Source organism: Heptranchias perlo, chromosome 26, assembly GCF_035084215.1.
Source record: "Heptranchias perlo isolate sHepPer1 chromosome 26, sHepPer1.hap1, whole genome shotgun sequence".
In the NCBI taxonomy this organism is placed as follows: domain Eukaryota; kingdom Metazoa; phylum Chordata; class Chondrichthyes; order Hexanchiformes; family Hexanchidae; genus Heptranchias; species Heptranchias perlo.
In genome coordinates this window covers 34,740,423-34,750,155 of record NC_090350.1, presented here as the reverse complement: position 1 = coordinate 34,750,155, position 9,733 = coordinate 34,740,423, and positions in this window count along the sequence as shown.

The window sequence follows — 9,733 nt, the reverse complement described above, 5'->3', positions numbered from 1 at the left end:
GACAGACCATTCAGAGAGATACATAAGAGATTTTGGAATTTAAATATATAATTCCCTGCAAGTGCGTTTGTCGGTCGATTAAGTCATTTTTCAAAAGGGTATGGAAAACAAGAGTATAGAAGTAATGATAAATTTGTATAAAACTTTGATTAGGTGACAGAGTACTGTGTGCAGTTTTGAGCACTCATTTTAGAAAAGGTCATTATAGCTATGGAGAATGTACAGTGTAGATTCACCAGGACAGTGCCAGGGATGGAAGATTATAGTAATGAGGGCAGACTTGAGATATTGGGGCTATTACCATTGAGATTTAATAGATTTTTTTTAAATTATGAAGGATTTTGATAAAGTGAATAGGGGGAAGAGTATTTCCTTTGGTTGGGGAGTCAGTGGTATGCCGTCATCAATTTAAAATGGTCGCTAGGAGACTAAGGAAAGAGGTTAGGAGAAATTTCTGTGCATATAGGGTTGCTGGAACATGGAATGCTTCACGGGAAGTAGTTGTGGCAGAAACCACTGCACCTTTCAAAGCAAAATTGGACAAATGTTTGAAACAGAGGAAGATAAGGGGCTATGGGGGTAAATGGGGCAGTGGGATTAGTTTTGGATTGCTCAAACATAGATACAATGGCCTCCTTCTGTGCTATAAACTTCTATGGTGGTAGCTGATCAAAAGATAGGAGGAGATAATGTTAAGGGGAGCAGATAAAATGCAAATATAATAAATGAACCAAATAGAGAAAAGATGTTGAAAGCTGGTTTTAAATATGGCACAACCTTAATTATCCACACTCCCATTATCGACCACTGAGAATTTTTGCAGATTGGGGGAATCACGGCAGTTGGAGCTGCCGGTTCGTTATTTTTCACTCACCTCCGCTGGGCAACTGCAGCCAAAACTATCTGGTGCTATGAACGGCCAGGTCGAATGCTCCCTCGACAGCCTCCCAGCCACAGAGGTGAGCACAACAGGCAGCATCTCCTCTTGCTAAGCCTCCCAGCAAAAAAAAAATGACCACTTTTTTAAAAACTAAAGACCGTGTTTTGTACTTCTAGCATTTTTTTAAATATAAATGATCTCCTTAAGCCATACAGCCGTAGGATATTAACTTCAATAAATGTCACTGTGCTCCGGTGCGTGTGAAGCAGGGGGCAGCAGTTCTATGAGAAATTACGCTCGAAAAACGTTCGATAATCGGCTGAGGGTGTTGGCAACGCTTGTTCGCCAAATTTTTTTTAAAAAATGCGGCAATTTGTTTTCACATCTCTCTGATTTCTCTCCTCTCCTGGAGGTGATTGTTCGTACTGGGAATCTATAAGCACCATCTGGTCTCAGTATGTATGAGGGAGCGCCAGCAGACGATTTTAAACTGTGAGCACCGGTTCTGCGGCAAATAATGCTCAGCAGTGGCGAAATCATTATTTAATCACCCTTTAAAATCCCCGCAGGATGTCATTCATATTTCAAACGGAATGGTGCTTAAATTCCCAGATATACTGTCTGTTAAAGCAGCTTTATCCAGGCAAATTACATTGTCCTGAGATCAGTTAGCTCACTTAGCATTGAGCCTGGGAACTTTTAGTCTGAATACTTCAGTCTCCTTGCAAAGGCAGTGCCATTCACCTTTTTTTCCCCATATATGGATGGAGGATGAAAGGAGGCTGATTCCCCACAGGAAACGGTTGTGAATTGATGCAATTCAAACAGTTTGTAAGGTCATTCCCGAACTGTTGGGAATTACCTGACAATTGATCTCAGTCGGCACATCTGATAGGTTATTCCAGTTGGCCTCAGTGCCCAGTGTTACAATCAACCAAGATGCCTGTTCGTGATCACCATCCAGTGAGTCCTGCTGGAATGGGATGGGGAAAGGATTGAGACTGGCTTTGGTGCGATCTACGATCCAAACACCTGCTGATATACGTTGTCCCGCTCATGCATGAAGAAAGCCCACTTGGGCAAAGTAGCAGAGGGCTGGAGAAATGTGTCCCGGTGGCAGTGAGAGGAGGGGAAAATATTGGCAGAAATTAAAATGCAAGGCAAGAGGTCACTAAAGGCACAAGTGCTGGTTTTAATTGGGAGGGAGGGAGGGTGGCTCACCACCACCACCTTCTCGAGGTCAATCAGGGATGGACAATAAATGCTGGCCTTGCCAGTGATGTCCACATCCCATGAATGAATAAGAGAAAACAAATTAAGTTGTGGGTGGGGGGGTTGGCAGAGTCTGACAAGGGTGTAAGATATGGTTACCAATGATTTTTATTGATTATCAATCTAAACATTTAACACACTTAATGTCTAAGCAAGAATATATACACAGAGATCTGAACCATTTTACCTGTTCAGTCCCTGGGCAGAGGGCATAACTTGCCTTTCCTCAGCTCAATGCCCTTCGCTGGTGTCTCTGCACTAGATGCTTCTTCATGTGCGTTTTTATACCCCTTTCAGTCACCCAAATGCTGAACCATCGAAACTGTCATGGTGAGCACATTCCCAGTTTCGTCTTTCCTTATCGGGCAATGTATATACTGTCTGCTTTCTGATTTGGCTGCTGATCAAGTTAACCTTTATTTCCTACTGGTATCTCAGAAGAACATGAGATGTCTCACTCACGGCCCATACACTTTTACTGTGATCAGGGGTCATCTGTTTACCAGTTCTACTTTTCCCATTGTTTCAGCTAATCATAGATACTAGAACTTCCTTATCTGATAATGACTTCCTGATGTGATTAACTTTTGACCAGCATGCAAGTTCCAACAGTCTTTTTTTTTATCTGATGCATCAGCAGTTCTTTTTAGGTATAAACTAGATCAATTCGAATACACAAGGCGTGACGGTAAAGTAAGCAGTAAAGATGGCAATTTCTAAATCCTTACAAGAGGGAAGAGGGAAGGGGTGCTCAGTGCAGGGGAGACTTAAACTTCCCTTGTGAGGCCCGAAGGGCTACTCCTGGCCCCACAAGAAAAGTTAAGAAAAGTAAAAATATTTACCCGTGTGGGCTCCTTCTGGCCCCAGATCCTCTTCTCTGCTGTCTTCAGCTGGTGGGAAAGCCACAACAGCTTATTTGTTATGTTCTCAAGCCACCAGTTAAAATTGCAGTCGGGGCCTGATGGCGCCATATTTAAAGAAGGCCCCCGCCGGCTTCGTGCAGGCATCCTTGCCGCCTGCTCAGAAGAGCAGGTTAAAATAGAAGACAGCAGGATCGGTGCGGGATGTTGGTCATGCGGCTGATTTTAACTGCCCGCAGGTAGGGTTAAAATTGGTCCTAATATGTAGGGGTAGTCATTAATGTCTGAAAATATTGTCGAAGAGCTTCATTGCTTTAAAAATCTGCTGTCAGTGTAAATCTGGTAAACAAAGTAAACCTAGAAAAAATACTATTTACTAAATACTATTTCCATCATGACATTGGAATGGCTTGTGTCCTTGCTATGAAACACAGACTATTTTAGGAATATTGACATTTATAGAATGCTCTAGCAATGATCCCTAATTAATAATCCATGAAAACATGAACTGACTGAGTTGACTAATACTTAATTAAATAACTCCACTGGTAAATACATCCCAATAGGTATTTACACTGCGTCAGTAAAAGCAAACCAGACCATTTTATTGGGGCTATGTCACACACTTTTTCTTTTGCCAGTGCTTGTCTTTTTCCTTGAAGCCGTTTATTTCTGCTGGGCCTCACAGTTTTGTGTGTCCTGCAGCCCATTTCACCCAAGTGCCCATCGTCTTCCCGTGGGTCCACCCCGAGAAAATAAACGTTATTTTTTTTGTTGGTTGAGGTAAAAGTAGCTCACCTTTAAACTGCTGTCTGATTAAAACAGAAAAGTATTGAATTCCGGTGCTGTGTGGTTCATTGGATAGGCCAGCAGATGTGAAAATATGGATTGGGAATTTGGGAATATTCTGAAGGTGCAATGAAAGGATGTAGTGTTAGATTGCTGGAAGCAGATATAGCACCTACTGAAACATTGGCCTAGAATTTGCTGGGAAATTCACAGCGGTCGCCGTTATTAGTGCATCACAAAACCCAGCAATTTGTGACGAGGAAGAGATACGCCATGATTTGCGAATCACCACAAATTGCTGGATGATTGCTCCACCGTCAGCTTGGCAAAAACCAGAGTTCACCGTCAACATCCAGAATGTCAAGAAATTTTTTTTTATATTCGTTCATGGGATGTGGGCGTCGCTGGCGAGGCCGGCATTTATTGCCCTTCTCTAATTGCCCTCGAGAAGGTGGTGGTGAGCCGCCCTCTTGAACCGCTGCAGTCCGTGTGGTGAAGGTTCTCCCACAGTGCTGTTCGGAAGGGAGTTCCAGGATTTTGACCCAGCGACGATGAAGGAACGGCGATATATTTCCAAGTCGGGATGGTGTGTGACTTGGAGGGGAACGTGCAGGTGGTGTTGTTCTCATGTGCCTGCCGCTCTTGTCCTTCTAGGTGGTAGAGGTTGCGGGTTTGGGAGGTGCTGTCAAAGAAGCCTTGACGAGTTGCTGCAGTGCATCCTGTGGATGGTACACACTGCAGCCACAGTGCGCCGGTGGTGAAGAGAGTGAATGTTTAGGGTGGTGGATGGGGTGCCAATCAAGTGCGCTGCTTTATCCTGGATGTTGTCGGGCTTCTTGAGTGTTGTTGGAGCTGCACTCATCCAGGCAAGTGGAGACTTGTGCCTTGTAGATGGTGGAAAGGCTTTGGGGAGTCAGGAGGTGAGTCACTCGCTGCAGAATACCCAGCCTCTGACCTGCTCTTGTAACCACAGTATTTATGTGGCTAGTCCAGTTAAGTTTATGGTCAAAGGTGACCCCCAGGATGTTGATTGTGGGGGATTCGGCGATGGTAATGCCGTTGAATGTCTAGGGGAGGTGGTTAGACTCTCTCTTGTTGGAGATGGTCATTGCCTGGCACTTGTCTGGCGCGAATGTTACTTGCCACTTATCAGCCCAAGCCTGAATGTTGTCAAGGTCTCGCTGCATGCGGGCACAGACTGCTTCATTATCTGAGGGGTTGCGAATGGAACTGAACACTGTGCAATCATCAGTCAACATCCCCATTTCTGACCTTATGATGGAGGGAAGGTCATTGATGAAGCAGCTGAAGATGGTTGGGCCTAGGACACTGCCCTGAGGAACTCCTGCAGCAATGTCCTGGGGCTGAGATGATTGGTCTCCAACAACCACTACCATCTTCCTTTGTGCTCGGTATGACTCCAGCCACTGGAGAGTTTTCCCCCTGATTCACATTGACTTCAATTTTACTCGGGCTCCTTGGTGCCACACTCGGTCAAATGCTGCCTTGATGTCAAGGGCAGTCACTCTCACCTCACCTCTGGAATTCAGCTCTTTTGTCCATGTTTGGACCAAGGCTGTAATGAAGTCTGGAGCCGAGTGGTCCTGGCGGAACCCAAACTGAGCATCGGTGAGCAGGTTATTGGTGAGTAAGTGCCGCTTGATAGCACTGTCGACGACACCTTCCATCACTTTGCTGATGATTGAGAGTAGACTGATGGGGTGGTAGTTGGCCGGATTGGATTTGTCCTGCTTTTTGTGGACAGGACTAACCTGGGCAATTTTCCACATTGTCGGGTAGATGCCAGTGTTGTAGCTGTACTGGAACAGTTTGGCTAGAGACGCGGCTAATTCTGGAGCACAAGTCTTCAGTGCTACAGCTGGGATGTTGTCGGGGCCCATAGTCTTTGCTGTATCCAATGCACTCAGCCGTTTCTTGATATCACGTGGAGTGAATCGAATTGGCTGAAGACTGGCTTCTGTGATGGTGGGGATATCGGGAGGAGGCCGAGATGGATCATCCACTCGGCACTTCTGGCTGAAGATGTTTGCAAACGCTTCAGCCTTGTCTTTTGCACTCACGTGCTGGACTCTGCCATCGTTGAGGATGGGGATGTTTACAGAGCCTTCTCCTCCCGTTAGGTGTTTAATTGTCCACCACCATTCACGACTGGACGTGGCAGGACTGCAGAGCTTTGATCTGATCCGTTGGTTGTGGAATCGTTTAGCTCTGTCTATAGCATGTTGCTTCCGCTGTTTAGCATGCATGTAGTCCTGAGTTGTAGCTTCACCAGGTTGGCACCTCATTTTTAGGTACGCCTGGTGCTGCTCCTGGCATGCTCTTCTACACTCCTCATTGAACCAGGGTTGATCCCCTGGCTTGTTGGTAATGGTAGAGTGAGGAATATGCCAGGCCATGAGTTTACAGATTGTGCTGGAATACAATTCTGCTGCTGCTGATGGCCCACAGCACCTCATGGATGCCCAGTTTTGAGCTGCTAGATCTGTTCTGAATCTATCCCATTTAGCACGGTGGTAGTGCCACACAAAACGTTGGATAGTGTCCTCAGTGCAAAGACGGGACTTTGTCTCCACGAGGACTGTGCGGTGGTTACTCCTACCAATACTGTCATGGACAGATGCATCTGCGACAGATAGATTGGTGAGGACGAGGTCAAGTAGGTTTTTCCCTCGTGTTGGTTTGCTCACCACCTGCCGCAGGCCCAGTCTGGCAGCTATGTCCTTCAGGACTCGGCCAGCTCGGTCAGTAGTTGTGCTACCGAGCCACTCTTGGTGATGGACATTGAAGTCCCCCACCCAGAGTACATTCTGTGCCCTTGCCACCCTCAGTGCTTCCTCCAAGTGGTGCTCAACGTGGAGGAGGAGGACTGATTCATCAGCTGAGGGAGGACATTGCTGCATATGTGCTGTAAAAATTAATTAAACTCACCGCAGAAAGTTAGTGCTGGTATTTAATTGCACTTCCAGCGTTGCAAAATTAATTGGAGCTGAAGGGTGAGGAAAAAAATCCAACTCACTGTGCTTACCAACTCACCCAAATGCCAACCATCCACCCATGAGCCTGGGCAACTCACAGATGCCCCACTCCAGAAAATTCTGGACCAATGTAGTTAAAGCAGTCTGTCGAATAACCTCTAAAATAAAAGCCAAATACTGCAGATGCTGGAAACCTGAAATAAAAACAGAAAATGCTGGAAAGACTCAACAGGTCCGACAACAGCTGTGGAGAGAGAAACAGAGTTCACGTTTCAGGTCTATGACTTTTGGGCATTTGGTCCTTTGACCTTTGACGACCCTGACCTGCTGAGTCTTTCAAGCATTTTCTGTTTTTATTTCTTGGAATAACTTAGAATCATAGAATCATAGAAGTTTATAACATGGAAACAGGCCCTTCGGCCCAACATGTCCATGTCGCCCAGTTTATACCACTAAGCTAGTCCCAATTGCCTGCACTTGGCCCATATCCCTCTATACCCATCTTACCCATGTAACTGTCCAAATGCTTTTTAAAAGACAAAATTGTACCCGCCTCTACTACTGCCTCTGGCAGCTCATTCCAGACACTCACCACCCTTTGAGTGAAAAAATTGCCCCTCTGGACCTTTTTGTATCTCTCCCCTCTCACCTTAAATCTATGCCCCCTTGTTATAGACTCCCCTACCTTTGGGAAAAGATTTTGACTATCTACCTTATCAATGCCCCTCATTATTTTATAGACTTCTATAAGATCACCCTTAAACCTCCTACTCTCCAGGGAAAAAAGTCTCAGTCTATCCAACCTCTCCCTATAAGTCAAACCATCAAGTCCCGGTAGCATCATAGTAAATCTTTTCTGCACTCTTTCTAGTTTAATAATATCCTTTCTATAATAGGGTGACCAGAACTGTACACAGTATTCCAAGTGTGGCCTTACTAATGTCTTGTACAACTTCAACAAGACATCCCAACTCCTGTATTCAATGTTCTGACCAATGAAACCAAGCATGCTGAATGCCTTCTTCACCACCCTATCCACCTGTGACTCCACTTTCAAGGAGCTATCATTGGAGAAAGTCTCCTCTTCTACTACTGGTTTCGGTGTTGCTAAGCGAAATGAGTTTGGCGGTCTCAATTCATTTCCTATTGGGCAAGAGCCTCCAGGTATATTACTGGTGATTTTCCAAATGCCGCCCCCGCCAGGACTGTATATCGGGAAATCGCGGGCACGCTCCCCACAACTTCCCACAACTTGTGCTCCCAGCGGTTATTCGGCAAATTGGCCCGATTGTATATCCCACCAAAGTATCGATCATGGCCTCTCAGCAGTGTTGGGTTCTCATATTTAGACCAAAGTTCTGCAGCAATGACACTCTGTAACATTTATTCTTTGATTTAAGGGGGGGGACTTACATTGGTAGATATTTTAAATGATCCTTTCTGGATCATCTAAACTATATGTCGGTGCATAATGAGGTATTGAGGCTCCTGCTGTTGATAATTTTGATGAACAAGCCAGATAAATACAAAAATAATAAAAAAGCATTTGGTAATCCTTGAGGTAGCCTCATCAAAATCTAATTTTCACTGAGGTCAGGGCCGGGAGCAGTTACATAGAGTTTTCTGCATCAAAATCCACGCTGAATTGACACAGAATCTGTAGTACAGCTGAGACCCCTACCTACCTTGGCAGCAGTTCCTATTGACTTCAAAGTGCTTTGCTAACAGGATCATTCAGATCATCAGGACTTGTAGTCATCAGGGAGACATGAGAGCGCTTCTACCAACTGTACAAAGCAGCTTTCGCTGCAGAAATTCTCAGATTCATCCCAAACGTGGAGTTGCAGATTTCAAAAGATTAAAGCATCAGGAAGATTCTAATTGATCCAAATGTTGGCAGGTGAGATGTTCTAAGGACGTTAACCAATGGGTCAACAGTTTTCACTGACAATGTTAAGGCTCCCCAGGATCATTTTACAGTGTTCCACCTGTGCCACAGAGCTTCACCTCCCCGAGTGAGTATCGGGAATTCGGACGTCTGCTCCCCGCTATTTTCCAAAGAGCAGAACATCACGGGAAGTGCACGCACATCCATATTACCAAAAAGTTACCCTTCTCACTCTCGTGCCTAATGGCACATGAGACAACCCGTTTCTTCCAGTGCTTTTTACATCCTGCAGATTGTGCTCTTGGTTTTTCCCATACGAAGACCCCTTTTTGTGTGGGCAGGTCATTAGTCTGACCAGGGGGACTGGCTAGATGCAATGGTGGGGGGTGTCACCACTCCATTTCTATCAAACGCAAGTTCCCCGCTAGATGTCAGCCCCGTATTCAGAGACCGGTTGGGGGGGGTGCGGTGGGGGTGATAAACCCCAAGAACGGGCGGGTTGGGGGCGAGTGAGAGTTGAAAATAGTTGTTTTTTGGGTCGTGACCGTAACCCGGCTTTATTTCTGGGTTTAACGTCGGTGCAGAAAGGTACAGGCTTCCCACTGGGAATGCCAAGTCCAAATATTTTGCGGTTGCGACCCAAAAAAACAACTGTTTTCAACTCCCACCCTATCCTGGGTTTAAAATCATCCCCCAGAACTTTCATCTTCGCTCACCAGGGCTGTCTGGATTGGTGCTCAAACCCATAACTTTCCAAGTAAGAGGCAAGAGTGCTGCCACTGAGCCAAGGCTGACATCTACGTGAGGTGGGTGACTGCTGCCTCTAGGGATGGAGGTGGCCTCCGATGCCCAAAAGCCAAACAAAGTGGCTGACTCCTAAGATGTCCTCACGAGTGCCTGGGTTGTCCCTGTGATATTAAAGTGCTGACAGTGGTGGCCTTCGCTGCCTCTGGTAGTGTGTTACAGATGGCTGACATTCCCTGCAGGTTTTTGTAAACAAGGAGGCAGTCCCCAGTTACTGCCTCGCTGGTGAGTCTGAGCCTCCCTC